Source organism: Athene cunicularia (assembly GCF_003259725.1).
Source record: "Athene cunicularia isolate RWA chromosome 3 unlocalized genomic scaffold, athCun1 chr3_part1, whole genome shotgun sequence".
NCBI lineage: Eukaryota > Metazoa > Chordata > Aves > Strigiformes > Strigidae > Athene > Athene cunicularia.
This window is the reverse complement of record NW_020799097.1, coordinates 32,337,140-32,352,939: the sequence shown is the minus strand read 5'-3', so window position 1 is coordinate 32,352,939 and position 15,800 is coordinate 32,337,140.

Below are 15,800 nucleotides of genomic sequence, written 5' to 3'. Positions count from 1 at the left end.
CTTAAGAATGAAAGAACCATGTAGTCACAAGACACAATGTTTCCTGGTATGTCTAAGGTTTTAGAATTGCTAGATAACTTGTGAATTTAAGAAACAACCCAAAGAGATTTTTCTCCACTTAGTCTTCATAGCAGTATGGTTATTGTACAGTACAAACATTCTCTCTACTTGCAGAAATATCTACAGCTACTGAAAAACTGAGAACATTTCAAAAACTGACTTCAGCTGTTTAAAACTTAAGAGCCTGAAAGAAATTTACATAATTTCAGATACCAGTCTTCACATAAGCCAATTTTTAAATTGCTGAAAGTTATCCATCTTCATACGACATTCTTTTATTCTAAAAATGCACTTCAAAGTGTGAATTTTGTGACGGCATCATTTTTACATATTCTCTGGTGAGGTGAAAGGTTTTGTCCCAACATATCTCAAAAATTTCCCCACTTTTTCCCCACACTTTCCCTTCTTCAGGATGTAATTTTTGATGAGATGTTTCTCCTCCATATTATTTAAACTGGACTAGTATCTTGCACATGCCTAATGTGTGTGCATATACTCCTTTATGTACCTTTCTTCCCTGTCCCTATAACTCATTCAGTTTGGAATATATGTTCTACTCCACTAGATTAGAAAGCTGATTGAAGAAGCTGCAATAAACACTTGCAGCATTGCTGATGCTCTGCTAATGTAATTATAGCTGAAACAACCAAATTTTTGTGGGTACAGCTGATACAGACCTTCGGGCAAGAATGACAGAAATGGTAATACTGAAGCTGGTATTTCCAAAGCAAACATAAGACAAAACACATTAGCTTTTAGAAGCCCAAGGTTTAAGTTTTACTACAAATTGGTTGAGTTTTATTTTGCATCAATGAATGCATAGTCCTGTATCACGTACAAAAGGTTCACAAGATACTGCTCATTTAAAAGGCTGAGGCAAAATTACTTTTATCTGCATTACAAAAAACATGGAAGCCTTATATACTAAAAGTATATGAATCCAGGCAGTCAATACAGTGTGAAACATTCCTTTATGTCTCCATTTGATTCGTTTGTATAAAAATCCTTTAACTGCTTTAAACATCTCAGTCAACACTCCATTCTCTACTCAGTTTCTACCTGCAGTAAGGAATTAGTGAGAAAGGTTATCCACTACTAGACAAGACTAGGGAGATAGGACTACCTGTCACACAAACAGGAAAAAAAAAGCAATGGAGACCAGAACAGACTAAAAACAGGCAAAAGAAACAAAAGTACTGAGATATGACATAACTGGGGGATGTCCACAAAGAATGAAGTATAAGATTACTGCAGATATGGGTACAAAGTAGGAGAATGATGATGGTTGCCTCCCTTAACACAGTAATTCAAAATCTCCTCCCCTCCATCAGTCCACTACCATCTGTTCAGTTTAATGGAACTGCAGGTTAATACTGAAACACTTCTTTTGCTGCAACACAGGTGCTGCCCACTCTTACTAAACATCACAATTTACAGAGAGCACCTGAGGTCAGAACTGGGGTAGAGAAAGCAAGCACACAGCCCTTCCATTTTCTATTTGCTGTCAAAGGGAAGGGTGACTGTTTTACATCTCAGCAACTAATCCGAACCCTTTACACTGTGTGCATAAAACCAGTTAGCCAGGAGACTAATAAATCTGAGACAAAGTTTTAAATTAAGAAAGCTTGTCAAGATTGAGTTTAAATAAGATTTGTATTACAGAGGCACATAAAAACAAAGTTAGTTTTCACTCTACGTGCTTGTAGTTACCAATTAGCAATTCTACACGGAAGGAAGCCAAGTATTACATATAAGAGAGAACTAACTGCTTTACATCTCAATATAGTCTGTAGCAACCTTATTTTGGGCCAACATCTTCAAGACTTCTGACAGACTACAATTCTTCCTTTCACTCAACTGCACCCTGCCTGTCCTTTGACCATAAAGCACGGTGAAGTTACTTTAGTTCTCTTCTGTGTCTTCAAATTCTGCTGATGGCTGACAGACTTCATTTGTCAAATAACTGGCTCCATCTTGTGGAACAGAGAATTAACTGCAAGAAAATCTACACATCTGACTCATCCTGAACGATCGCTAGCCAGTTCCTAAAAACTATCACTTTTTTGGCCAAAGCCTCACCAAAAAGCCTCAGTGGTTGCATCAGTGCAAGCATGCCCATGCATTGCTCACTCTCTCTCCATTAATCCCCCACGCAATTCATACTGCACAAGTGTTCTGCTACGCAAGATTTCAACCAGGTTATCAATGAATTTTTTCAAGAAACATCTTCAATTTTTGTAATTTCATGAACAGAAGACAAGCACTCATATCAGATACATAGAAAAAGAAGGAAAACAAGTAAGCAGAAGTTGTATTTTATGTAATTCAACACGAGAAGAGCTAGGTAACACAAAACAGTCCCTCCTCCAGTGGCTACCCAGGGAAGACCAAAAGAACAAAGCAGAACTATAGTGATTCCTCTGAGTTTCTCTCCTCCAAGTGTAACACACTAGAGACAGGGATTAAGCCAAGGTGATACTGAAATGCTCAAAACCAATACAATTACTATCACTCATTTTCAGTCTAATCCTGCTGCTTCACAGACCATCTCTTACTAACTTCATTGGAGGCTACTTAGTTCTCCCTCAAAAAGGTAGTATCACATCTACCATCCTCAAACATTTCTGATTCACAAACTCTGAGAGGAAGAAGAGAAAAAAAAAATCCGAGAACACCCACACACACACACCCCACAAAGAACTTAATTGCAATGTTCATCATGTCCCCTGAATCAGACTTTGTGAATTAAAGAACAAATCTTAGAAGGAATAAAAGACCTTGCAGATGTCGCATAAAGATCTTGACTCAACAGAAACTGTGCAAGAACCACAATACAAGAATTTTTATTCTCAAATAAAATGTCCTTTGAGGTCCTTGAACCTTTAGTCTTTTGAGACTGCTGATATGGGGCTATTTACCTATCACTTGATCCTAAATTAGTTTCTGATTAAGCAGAATGAATGGCCTGAAGACATTCTTGTGTCACATCTACTCCCCCATACTACGCCTGCTTTCTTTTCTTCTACAGTAGAAGGGGCTTCCTCGCTTTACTTCCATACCCAAAGACTAGGAAAACCATTCAAGTACAGTTTTTACATGCTTTTCAGATGTCATTGTCTAAGTATACAGCAAAATACTGTTTTATATAAACAGAGGCAACAAAAGACTGTATCTTAAACATACCTCTAGTCTTTAGAAGTCTCTTATAGCTAGCTTAGTAAACCTGTGTTTTGACAATCAAGGCCAGAATTTGAGAATTTAAAATTAGCCACATTAAAAAAATCATGGGGGGAGTTCAAACAAGAGGAGCTAGTTCAGTAGTTTTAAGTAAAATCAAACTCAACAGCATGAAGTTGCACTGAAGGCAGACAATTCAAGCAACTAAACACACTGTTCCAGAGCCCAGCTTGATAACAGCAGAGATTTCAGTGGCTCATGATATATTGCAAGAACAGTGGGAAAACAAGCCTTAGAAGCATCACTTGGCTATTTTTAGCCGGTGTCTGGTAAATGGTATAGAATTTCAGGGACAGAAACCCTCCAAATTTGTCGTCTTTTTTCTGGATAACCATTTTTCATGAAAGTTATCAACAAATCCATTAAATTCAATCCTATTCACAAGTCCAAAGAGTCCAAATGGAATTCTTACCCTGCATAACCTGTTCCACCTCTAGGTCAGAGAAAGATACGTATCAACCAGTTTCAATTATTCCTTCAGCTCACTGATCTATTTGCTTCAATAGCATCAGTAATTGTTAAAAATGCTTAAAAAAACTTAAGACAGCATCCTCATTTCAATGGCTGTATAAAGTAGTACAGTGACATGAATATTCTTTCAGTTCTATGTTTAAGCCACAAAATTAACTGGATGGCTTGATAACCACTTTAATTCTAGAATATATTCAAGTCATACAACATTTCAAAAATAAAAGCCTTATACAGGAAACTAAGGAACATGGAAAAATGCAGTTTGTAAATCAGAGGACTGGCCAGTTACAGCTATTGGAGATATACAGGTAATGCCAGTTTATTGTTGAGATGCACAGCCTTTTTCTTGTCTAATACCCATCTGGCACAAGCCATCTTATAAGGTGACAAAGTGAAAGAATTAAAGTTTTCTGCCCTATAAACAAACAGCCATTTATTAAAAATCTCAGTTTTGTGAGATGTGCTTTTAAAAAAAAATAAAATAAAAAATCATAATTTTACCAAACATTAGGTGATGGTATCATGTAAATGCTAAGTTGTCAAACAAATTAAAATATTTAGAGTTCACTGTGAAGTTACATACATACATAATTGACCACTCTTCATGTAAAATAGTATTAAGAAAAAAAGGTTTGGGGGGATTCATTCCCCAAAATGTCACCAAGGCCTCCTATTCATCTTATTTCTAAGATGATAGGATTTAAATAGACCACTTTCCTCACTAAAACACATATTTTTAATGCAAATATCGGTGTTTTGTTTTAAAGGCAGTTTCAGGTCAATCTTCCAAAGTTCATGCTCCTGAGTTGGCAGTATTTCCTCAACCATCCTAACACTGCCCAGGTAAGCAGGATCATAACAGGTTACTGAACTGTCAGAGAGCCGCTCCTGATCCTTGGCGGGAAGCCACACCTGCCACGCTCACATCTGGTTACTCAGAGCACATGCACATGGAGAACACATGAAGGGTACATGGGACACTTGGCACAGCACTCCCACCAGCCCTGGGGGATACCAGCCCGCTACAGCACATCCTTTGGAAAGTACAGTCACTGCCCTGAGAACCAGAAGTGACAGAGGTGCTAACCCTGGCACATTCAATAAACTAACAGCTTCAAAAATCAAATTTCAATTTGGCTAGGAGTAGTACCCTAATTTTATCCTGCCTGTTAGCTGGTAAAGAGAAAGACTGCTTGTGTCAGAGTTCAAGCTTTAAAGTAAGGTGTGTACACTGCCATCTCCTGTTAGCAGCATTTGGTACTTTCTAAAAAATACAAGGTTACATAGCATTAATACATAATATTAATAGGAAGCTTCTGGAGCTGGCCTTGACTGCAATTTTTCCCTTGTCAGAAAGGAACTGCTAAAAGACTTACTGTTTTAACTGTACAATTTATATTCCTTTTATATAGAAAATAGAAATAAAAGGATAATTGGGGAACAGTGAGCTTTTACAAAATGTTTTCATAAGTTGATTGGTAAGCATTAAGTAAAAACATTACTGATAAGAAAAAAAATAAATGTGTACATCTATGCTACTCTGTTGGGATATAGTAAGAGCCCCCCAACATAGCCAGGCACAGGTTAAAGGTTATATAAGCATCTGCTGAAAAAAAAAAAATAAAAATCTTCAAGAAACAACTGAAGTTCTTCCTTTAACAACGACAAAACCCTCAGAAATAAGGTTTGTTTGCAAGATGTGTTTATAATAATATAGCCCATTTGCCATAAACAAAAATGAAAGGTTACTTTTCTCTACCAGAGAGACATTATCTAGCAGTTGCATTCATCAGCTTCCCTTCACCATTTTTACACAAATACAACTGAAGAGACTTAGGCAAACACTCCCCAAACTATACAACCTCTGTGCAACCCTCAGTGACTCTGGAGATGCTCTCCCCTGTACATTTTGTATTACAAAGCAGGCAAATGCACCTCCATGACCTCTCCCACATGAACCTATGCCTGAAAAAGATGCAGAGAGAAACCAAAGATTCGAGTCTGTAGACAAGAAGCAAAGTGCCAAATTTCAGAATCTGGACTGTAGAAATATACTGAAACCATCTGTAAAAACTGGCCAATTAGTTTCTTGTACCAATTTTGTCGGCTGTGGTGGTTTGTGCTAGGATGAAGCTCATTTTCTTCACGGCAGCCCATATGGTGCTGTGTATGTGTGACCAAAATAGTGTTGATAACACCAATATTTTAGTCATTGCTGAGCAGTGCTTGCACAGTGTCAAGGCCCCTTCTGCTTCTCACTCCTGCCAGTGAGTGGGCGGGGGGTGGGTAAGAGGCTGGGAGGGGACACAGCTGGGACAGCTGACTCCAACTGACCAGAGGGACATCCCATACCATACAATGTTATGCTCAGCAATAAAAGCTGGGGAAAGAAGGAAGAGGGGGACATTTGGAATCACAGCATTTGTCTTCCCAATTAACCATCACATGTAACAAGAGCCCTGCCCCCCTGGAGATGGATGAACCCCTGCCTGCCTATGGGAAGTACTGAACGAATTCCTTATTTTGCTTTCCTTGCTTGTGCAGCTTCTGCTTTACCTATTAAACTGCCCACAGGCTTTCTCACTCTTACCCTTCTGATTCTCTCCCCTGGCCCACAGGCAGGGGAGGAAAGTGTCTGTGTGGTCACTTAGATGCTTACTGGGATTAACCCACATCATTTGCGTGCACTGCAGAGACTTATTCACCTACTTTCCTACCCTACATACTGCCTTTCCTTACTTCCTCTGCAGGTTAAATAGACCAGACTAAGTAGATTCTTATGTGGCACTATTCACTCCTCTCACCTAGAGAGAGCCTATCTGCCTACCTCCAAACACTAATATACTGCAGTTCTCAGGCACAGGAACAGCCTACCATGCAAATGCAGCAACTCCATTCTTGGATGATCCCTGAGTTTTACTGTAAAAATATTAATCTTCAGAGCATCACTTTCTGTGGACCTCAGGGTATTAACTTAAAAGACCATGGGAAAGAGCAGACCGAAGAGGACAGACAGAACGAGCCCTTCCCCCACTTCAGACTCCCACGGCATGGACATAAATCCTTCCCACAAATCCCCAGGACTTGCAGGCCAGGCTAACTACACCTCACTTGCTGTACTCTCCCAAAATCTCAGAAAACAGCTCAGATCTTTGAGTGCTTCAATACCCAGCCTAGACTGGGTTTGGGCCAGTCCACAAAACACAAGGCATGTGTGCTCTGTGAAATGTTTTAACACCTGCATTCTAAAAGATACAGCTACTGTATTTCCTCAGTCAGTGTATAAAAACTATAAAATAATTTAGGTGCAAATGGGCTTCCTGAGGTTATTTAGGCTAACTTGATGCTCCAATCAGATCTAATTAGACCAGGCTGCTCAGGTCTTTGTTCAGTTGTCTTGAACACCTCTAAGGGTATGTTCTACCACCCAAGGAAAACTTGGTCCAGTAGTTGATCACTGCATAGTTTAAAAAAAATAAAATAACTTCTTTATATCCAATCAAAATGCATGATGTCACACAAGGCTGGAATGTGCTTTCCATTTTTTCTAAAGGCATTTTCTTGCTTCCTAAAACTACAGTGATCTCATACTAAATTAAATATCATTCAAATTAACATTGTTAAACATTCTGGCATGACAGACAAGCATCAACACTCAGACATCATGCATCACTATCAGCTACGTGCAACTGGGAAAGGAAGAAACAAATTTACATAGTGTTCTTCACAGCTGTTTTAACTAGATTTGTGTTACAGAAAAAACCTTTGCACTCCATTTTTTTGAAAGCTATTTTTCCAAAGTGATGGCTACCTTCAGTCATCCTAAGAAAAGAAGTTGTGACTGTAAAATATTTTTCCTCAAAGTATCGTTTTCTTCAGAAGCCAGGAAGAAAAACTGAATACAATTCCAAAGTAGTCAGCTGCGTTTAACCTGGAATACAGAATTGTAAGCATTCTGAGTGGAATTAAGGTTGCTTGAGAAGTACTCAATATGTACTCCTAAAATTTTGCAGGATCCTCTAGCACATGATCTTGAATCTATTATATTTTGTAAAGTCTCATTTAAGACCAAACACTTGACAATCTTTTTGCTGTATAAACATATTTTTGGAGTAACCTTTTTAAACAGGAACTCCATGAACACCCAAACTCCATGGAAACTGCAGTGAACAAGACAAGTGTGAACAGGCATTTAGCATCACTTCCTCCAGAGTCTGCTTGCTATGGGCTGCAGAACACCCAGGAAAGTGAACCAAGGCTTCACAATCTTTACTAAAAGGCATGATAGTTACTTTTTACTTGGAACACACAAGAAACCCTCAGCAGTTGTGGTGGGTTAACCTTGGCTGGCTGTCACATTCTCACCAAGGGGGAGAAAATAAGATGAAAAAACCTCATGGGTCAAGATAAAGGCAGTTTAATAAAGAAAAGCAAAAGCCACGCGCAGAAACAAAGGAATACAAAGATTTATTCTCTACTTCATATCAGTAGGCCACATCCACTTCCTGGGAAGTAGGGCCTCAGTACACATATCAGTTGCTCTGGAAGACATCTTAACAATGAATACCCTCCTCACCCCCCATTCCCTTAGCTTTTATTGCTGAGCACAACATCATATGGTATGGAATATCTTCTTGGTCAGTTGAGATCTCCTGTCTGGGCTACATCCCCTCCCAATCTCTTGCCCACACCTAGCCTTGGGGGGCTCGGGGAAGGATAGGCAGCCCTGATACTGTGCTAGTACAGCTCAACAACAGCTAAACCTGGTGTTATCAATGCCATTCTAGCCAAAAATACAAATCACAGCACTATGAGGGCTGCTATGGGGAAGTTGAAGTTAACTCCATCCCAGCCAGACCCAATACAGTTCAATAAATTTAAAGTTGAGAATAACTCAGCTAGGTGTATCACTTGGCAATGACAACAAAGACCAAAAAGCCTACACAATGTGTTACTGGTGTGTTTTTTCTGTTTAACCACTGCTTAGAAGGGGAGCACAAATGCACAAGCACATTTTTGCTGGAGATCTAAAGGGTGAACATTAAATATGGTATTTGCCATGTTTGGAGAAAGGGATGTTTTTGCTATCATCTACAGACAACAGACAACTGAACAAATATCCCATAGGTACCTGCCCTAATGGGAAAATCAATCCATATACTTAAAAGTATGATTACTTAATGATACACTCGCTGTTTCTAGAAATTGTTGTGAATGACAAATTTAAACACAAATTACTTATGCACATTACAGAGAGCTTATTTAAAATAATCACTCAGCGCCAGTCACTGCCATGTCTTGAATACACCTGCAAGTTCAGCTGCATTCAAGAATAAAAGGCTACACACAAGGAATCACTTCCATCTTCTTTTGCAGAAATTCTTATAGGACAACTACTACTACTACCTTTAATCGTACCGATGAAGTCCTGTACTACGAAGCTTTATTCATATTTAGTAAAGCACTTCAGTAAAACTGCATTACAGATTCTTGCTCCCTCCTCCTTCAAAAGGAGGTAGCACACAAGAAGAGTACGGCAATCAATAGCCAAACATGCAATATCACATTCCTTTTCTCATCCATGCAAGAGGGACAGTTCCCTACTCCTCATCAATATAACCATATTCTTACACAACATCAGTGCCAGGCACAGCTTTGAGAAGCAGAACTGCTCTTTTACCAAATCACAGCTGCAAAGTTAGTTGCTTGTCAACACTGCCTCTAAGTATCACACATTGCTGTCCCAGCTCCACTCTCACAGGGACCAAGCTACAGTCTCTACCCCTGTTTCTTCCATGGTCTGCTGGAAGTAAATACCTTTCCCCAAGAGAAAGAGGTGGCAACTGACAGTCTAGGTTTACTGGCATAGGCAGTACATTGACCCATGCAGTCTTCACTTCTCCCATAAAACCTGTCACCATATCCAGAAGCTACAGAATCAGTGCTCTCTCTATATCCACACCTACCACAGACTTGCATCATTAGGACGTTCTCTGAACCTCCAAGTTCTTCCTCTTCTTCAGAAGGTGACCCCAGAACACAAAAGCATTTAGCTCTGCTGGTCAGAGTAACACAGATCTACTCGTAAGTATTTTGGATAAGCTGGAAACAAAGCAGGAACTCAGGTTCTCTAGATTGGGTCAAGTATACCATAACACCAAGTAGGAACTCCACGACAGTATATACTCAGACATACATTTATCACCTACTGGAAAGCAACAAGCGATCAAGACAAGAGAGTGAAAGATAAATAAGAGTTAGCATCATACCATGTACTCAAAGACTACTGTAAGCAAAGATGAATATGAAACAGTAGCCCTTCAAATCTAAGCTTGCCAAGTTCTCACAAAGAAAATGAAAGTTTTGTGTGAATGGTCTTTTGTGAAGCAATTCAAGAGAAAGATTTAAAGACTAGTATTGCTCAAGCTCTCAACAGACATCAATCAGATAAGAGGTCAGAATGGGAGAACAGGATTCTGTTGTAGTTGTCTGGTTTGCCCCAGTCTTCCAGGGGACATTTGTAGTAATAATACAGAGCTCCAACCAGCAGTTTTAAGATACAGAGATATTTCTGACACAAGAGTCTCCAGTTCTAAGCAACTTTCTGCCAGCTCTAGGAGGCAGTTTAAAGTTGTGAAGGTATTCTCCTGGCTAGATTTAAATGGTATTTCAGTCAAAGGGCATCAGTAACCTTTCTACATAGCCACTCAATTCCCACTTGCTTCAAACATCCAGATTTGGTTCTTTTAACCCGTGAATGCACAAACCACATCAAGATTCCTGTATCAGCTATTTCAAAAGAAGTCAGGACTCTACTACAGTCTGCATTTACTGCTGTTTAATCACTTCCTCATAAAGGACCTCAACTTTAAACAAAGAATCTACTTTTTATCTATATAGGCAGATGCTTGCACTGGAAAAATAGAAGCTTATCAGCAGTAGGACTCCAAAACGGCTCATAAGTGATACAATAGCTGAATTGGATCTGAAGTAGCTGAGATTAGAAGGGATCCCTGGGGATCTAGTCCAGACCCCCTGCTCAGAGCAAACTACAGCAGGTTGCTTGGGGCTGTTCCCAGTCAGGTTCTGAGTATCTCCAGGGATGGAGACACAGCCTGTCTGGGCAACCTCTTCCAGCATTCAACCTCTCCTACAGTAAAAGTTTATTTTTGTGTTTAAATTTGTATTTATTGGCTCTTAGTCCCATCACTGGATACCACAGAGAAGTCTGCCTCAGTCATTTTTGCTCCCTGACATCCAGGTATTCATACACATTGATAAAATCTCCCCAATAGCCTTCTCTCTTCCAGGCTAAACAATCCCTTGTATGTCTCTCCTTCTATGTCAGACACTATCGAAGTGTCACTTTGCTAGGCTTGCTCCAGTCTGTCCATGTTTCTCTCATACTGTGGAGCAGAGAACTGGACACAGTACTACAGGTGTGGTCTCATCGGTGCTGAAGAGAAGGATCACCTACCTCTAACAATGCTCTTCCTGAAATTTAGTCCAAGAGTGTTGTTGGCCTTCTTTGTGGCAAGGGCACACTACTGGCTCATGACCTATCTGTAATCCACAAGACCCCCAAGTAACAATTCTGCACCACTAGCACCCCCCTCCATAGGTAGGGCTTTGCATTTCCCTTTATTGAACTTCATGCAGTTTGTTGGCCCATTTCTCCAGCCTGTCAATTCTTCTGCTCTGTGTAGCAGAACATCCATCTGCTCTAGCAACTACTTCTCCCAGTTTAACAAGCTTGTCAAGGGGGCAGTTTGTCCTATCACACAAGTCATTAATGATGTTAAACAGTGCTGGCCTCAGTATCAACCCCTGAAGCATGTCACTAGTGACTGGCCTCCAGCTCAACTTTAAGCTCCCTACCACAACTCTTAGGCTGGCATTTCAGTTATTTTCAATCCACCTCACCATCTGTTGATCCAGACTGCACTTCATCAAGCTATCAGTGAGCATGTTATATGACAGAGTTTCAAAAGCCTCACAAGAGGATAGCCAATGTTCTCATCCACCAAGCCAGTCATCTGGCTTACTGGTCATTGTAGAATGCTATTAGGTTGGTCAGGCATGATAAATCCACACTAACTATTCATAAATCCACACTATTCCCAGTCATCATCTCCATTATGTTTTCAGGATTATTTGCTCTGTTACCTTCCCAGGAACTGAGGAAAGCGAACTGGCCTGTGGTTCCCTAGATGTTCCTTCTTGCCCTTTTCAGAGACGAATGACATTTGCTTTCTGTCAGTCCTCAAGACACCCCATAGTCACCATGACCTTAGAGTTATTGTGAGTGGCCTCAAAATTACACTGGCCAGCTCTGTCTGTGCTCACAGGTACATCCCATCAGAGCCCACAGACTTGGGTACACTCAGTTTCTTTACAAGCACTCTCAAACCAGACCCTCCTCTACTACCGAGAGTAAGTCCTCCTTGCTCCAGACTGTCCCACTAGCCTCAGGGACCTGGAATTCCTGAAGGCAAGTCTTACTAGTAAAGAACAAGGTGAAGAAAGCATGCAATTCTTCAGCCTTTTCCACATCCCTGAACACCAGAGCTCCTGCTACATTTAGCAGCAGGACCACATTTTCTCTTTTTTTTTTTTCTGCCAAGTATCTTTAAAAGGCTTTCTCATTGACATTCACATATCCTTTGTCAGATTCAACTCCATGTGGACATTGTCTTTTCTACCTAAATGCATCCTTGCATGCTTGGACAGTATCTCCATGTTCCCCACAGGTCATCTACTTCTGCTTCCACCTCTTATATGCCTCATTTTGATGTCTGAGTCTTGTCAGGAGCTCCTTGTTCATTTAAGCAGGCCTCTTGCTGCCTTTGTGCAATTTCCTGCTCATCAGGATATGCCACACTAGAGCTTAAAGGAGTGACTCCTGGAGAAAAAAGTAATTAATCAGCTCTCCTGGACCTCTATTCTCTAGAATCGCCTCTCAAATGATTCTTCCAAGCAGATCCCTGAACAGACCAAAGTCTTCTCTCCTGCAGATTATGGTTGTTATTCTACTCTGCTAGTTCCCTTCTCTTGAGATCCTTAACTCTTTCATCCCACAGTCACTTGCAGCCAAGACTACTCCTAAGCTTTACATCTTCAGCCTGTGCTTCCCTTCTTGTAAGTAATAGGTCTATCAGGTCCATCCTCAAGCACTTGTGCTGGTAAGTGATCATCAATGCACACCAGCAGCTTCTGAGATTGCTTGTTCCCTGCTGTGCTGTCCCTCCAGCAAGCATCAGGGTGGTCTGAGTCCCCCAAGAGCACCAGGGTCTGTGAATATTAGGCCCGAGTTGTCTGAGGAAGGCTTCAATACTACTTCTTCCTTATCAGGATTTGAAGCAGATACCCACACCATCACCCTAATCCTGACCCATAAACTCTCAGCTGGCTCACTCACCCTAATCCTGACCCATAAACTCTTAGCTGGCTCACTGGCAATCTTTACACAAAGCTGCACACGGCCCCACTACTCTAACAGAAAACAAAAACTTCTCCTTATCACCATCCCAGCCTGCCCTTCCTAAAGCACCTGTTCCCATCTACTGTAGTCCTCTAGTTGCCCAAGCTATCCCATTCTGTGATGCCAATAGCTCAAACTCACTTCTACTCTTCAGTAATATCTGAAAACCATTTGTTGTTAACAGTAGAGTGAAGATGGATTCAACTACTCATGGGTTCCACAGTGTTACTCTTCAGTGGTATCTTGCTCTCACATTGAGGTACTTGAACAACTTTACCTGTTCACAGGGCAAACTCATTAAGTCTTGGAGAATTTAGTTGTGGCCACAAGAGAACAAAAAGCATCTAAATTCCTAATGTAAAGCTGAATCATGCTGAAACAAACCTTAGTGATCCAGTCTAGGACAATGGAACACCTGAGCTAAATTAACTGTTGACTACTCCCTGAGTAATGGCTGATAACTGACTCTTTCTTAAATCCTACAGGAAGCAGGAATTAAAGAGGGAGGGAGTCACCCTCCAGGAAAAGGTACCTCCCTAAAAGTCTACTTGTCACATACATATATTTAACTGCTTCCTCCGACAAGGACTTCTCAAGGCTACAGAACAGTTGCGCTTTCTTTACAGAGTTCAGACCAAAGAGGGCAGATCCACAAGACAGCATCAGTTTCAATTCCACAAAAGGAGATTTAGGAGCAAAGATAAACAGCTTGTATCAACAGCATCCTGCAGTGGAATCTTTTTCATGTCACTAAGCAGCAGAATCACACTTAGGTACCACTAGGAGACACACATCAGTAACCCCTAACCAAAAGAGCTAGGGTGTCTTGAACTTCAAAAGGCAGAAGCATGGTCTCATCAATACTAATAATCACCTTTCAGGAACTGTCCCAGTTTTTTAGCTCACAAAGGAAACAGCTTAGATTGAGAAGTATAGGTCTTGGCAATATAGGGCAGCAAACTAAGGATGTAAGGTTTTCCACAACTCTATAATCCACCTCAGAGAACCTAAAAAAATTGCAACATAATAAAAAAAACCCAAAGTCCCACAAATATTTTTAATAGTAGTCACAGAAAAATTTAGGCTGAAAAGGACCTCCAGAGGTCATCTAGCTCAGCCTCCTGTCAAAACAATGCTAACTTCAAAGCTACATCATGCCACTTAGGGTCTCATCCAGTCATGTTTGATTCAGTCCTGAAAAATGGAGATTGCACCCACAAATACCATTTTAAGGGCTTTGGTAAAAAGACTTCAGGCCCTGCACACAATTTCAACAGCAGGAACCTGTATTTGCAGACAATCCTGATCTATTAGAAGCTAAGCAGATTTCCTTGACTTATTTCAGAATATTCTTCTGCACTGTAAGAGTTGGGATATAGGAACAAATCCTTTCCTTACAGGCAGAAAACATACCACTAGAGTCATCCAATACTGCAAGACCCTGCCCACAAGTTTTAAGCTAAAGCTGCCATGCTCCTCCCAGCAAGAGGGGTGTTCTTCTGAAGAGCTCTTTTCTTGGGTGAAACAATTGTAGCTCTCAGGGCCAAAAAGCAACTAATTCCTAACAAAGTTTCAGTCTCATGAAATAAGTGTCAGGAACTGGTAAAAGGATATAGAACAGAAACAAGAGCATTGGGGTATTTTTATTTAGTAGTAGGGAATCATGAACAAAATCCTGGCGATAGTGTCAGGAGAGACTGCGTGCAGTTTCTGGTCCCTTAAGGTCTTAGAAGGTGAGAAAAATAACCATGTAAGTACCAGATGATCACTAGGATTTATAGTTCCTTACTATTATTAGAGGTCAAGATATATCATTCAGCTGCTAAGCTTAAGCAAGGGCCACCCTGAATCAAAGTGGTTTGGCTTCATTATTCTTTGTGGAAGGATATTGCAAAGCCTCACTGGACAGCTAGAAGCCTCCAGTTGTTGTATCTGTCAATTCATATTCTAGTCTATTATGCTCATATGATCAATCAGCAGCAACATCAACCTTGCAACATAATCACACAAAAAAGTACTAATAATTTCTTGATCCAAGTAACCCGAAGTCACATCTGATATTTGCCACTACATTCACTGGTACAAGATATCCATAGAGCAGTAATCAGTTACTGATTGGTTACTACTGTGTTTGAACTTCAGTATAGGGCTAGATGTTGCACTTGAGCTGATGCATAGAAGCAACCTCCAACACAATCCAACTGTGTTCCATTTCCCCTGGTGTCCTACTTCAGCAGTTTCTCCACCTTAAGAGGAGGAACGGGAAAGTCTTCACCTGAGGAGGTAGAGCAGCTAGTGCCTTGTCCTAGAACAAGCTAATACTGTTGATAAGGTGTTCCAAGGCTTTCTTACACTTACAGTCAGAGGCAAAAGCTAAAGCCTTCCACAGACTGAAGGCAGTGGGCTATAAGAGTTATTTATTTGCTTTAGGTTATTTCCTGAGGAAGAAGTATATTTATTAAATATACAGACAAGATTAACACAGTGAGAAGACCAGCCATCAAAACAAGTAAGCAGTAAAAGCAGCTTCAGAAAGTGATGTTCATACACA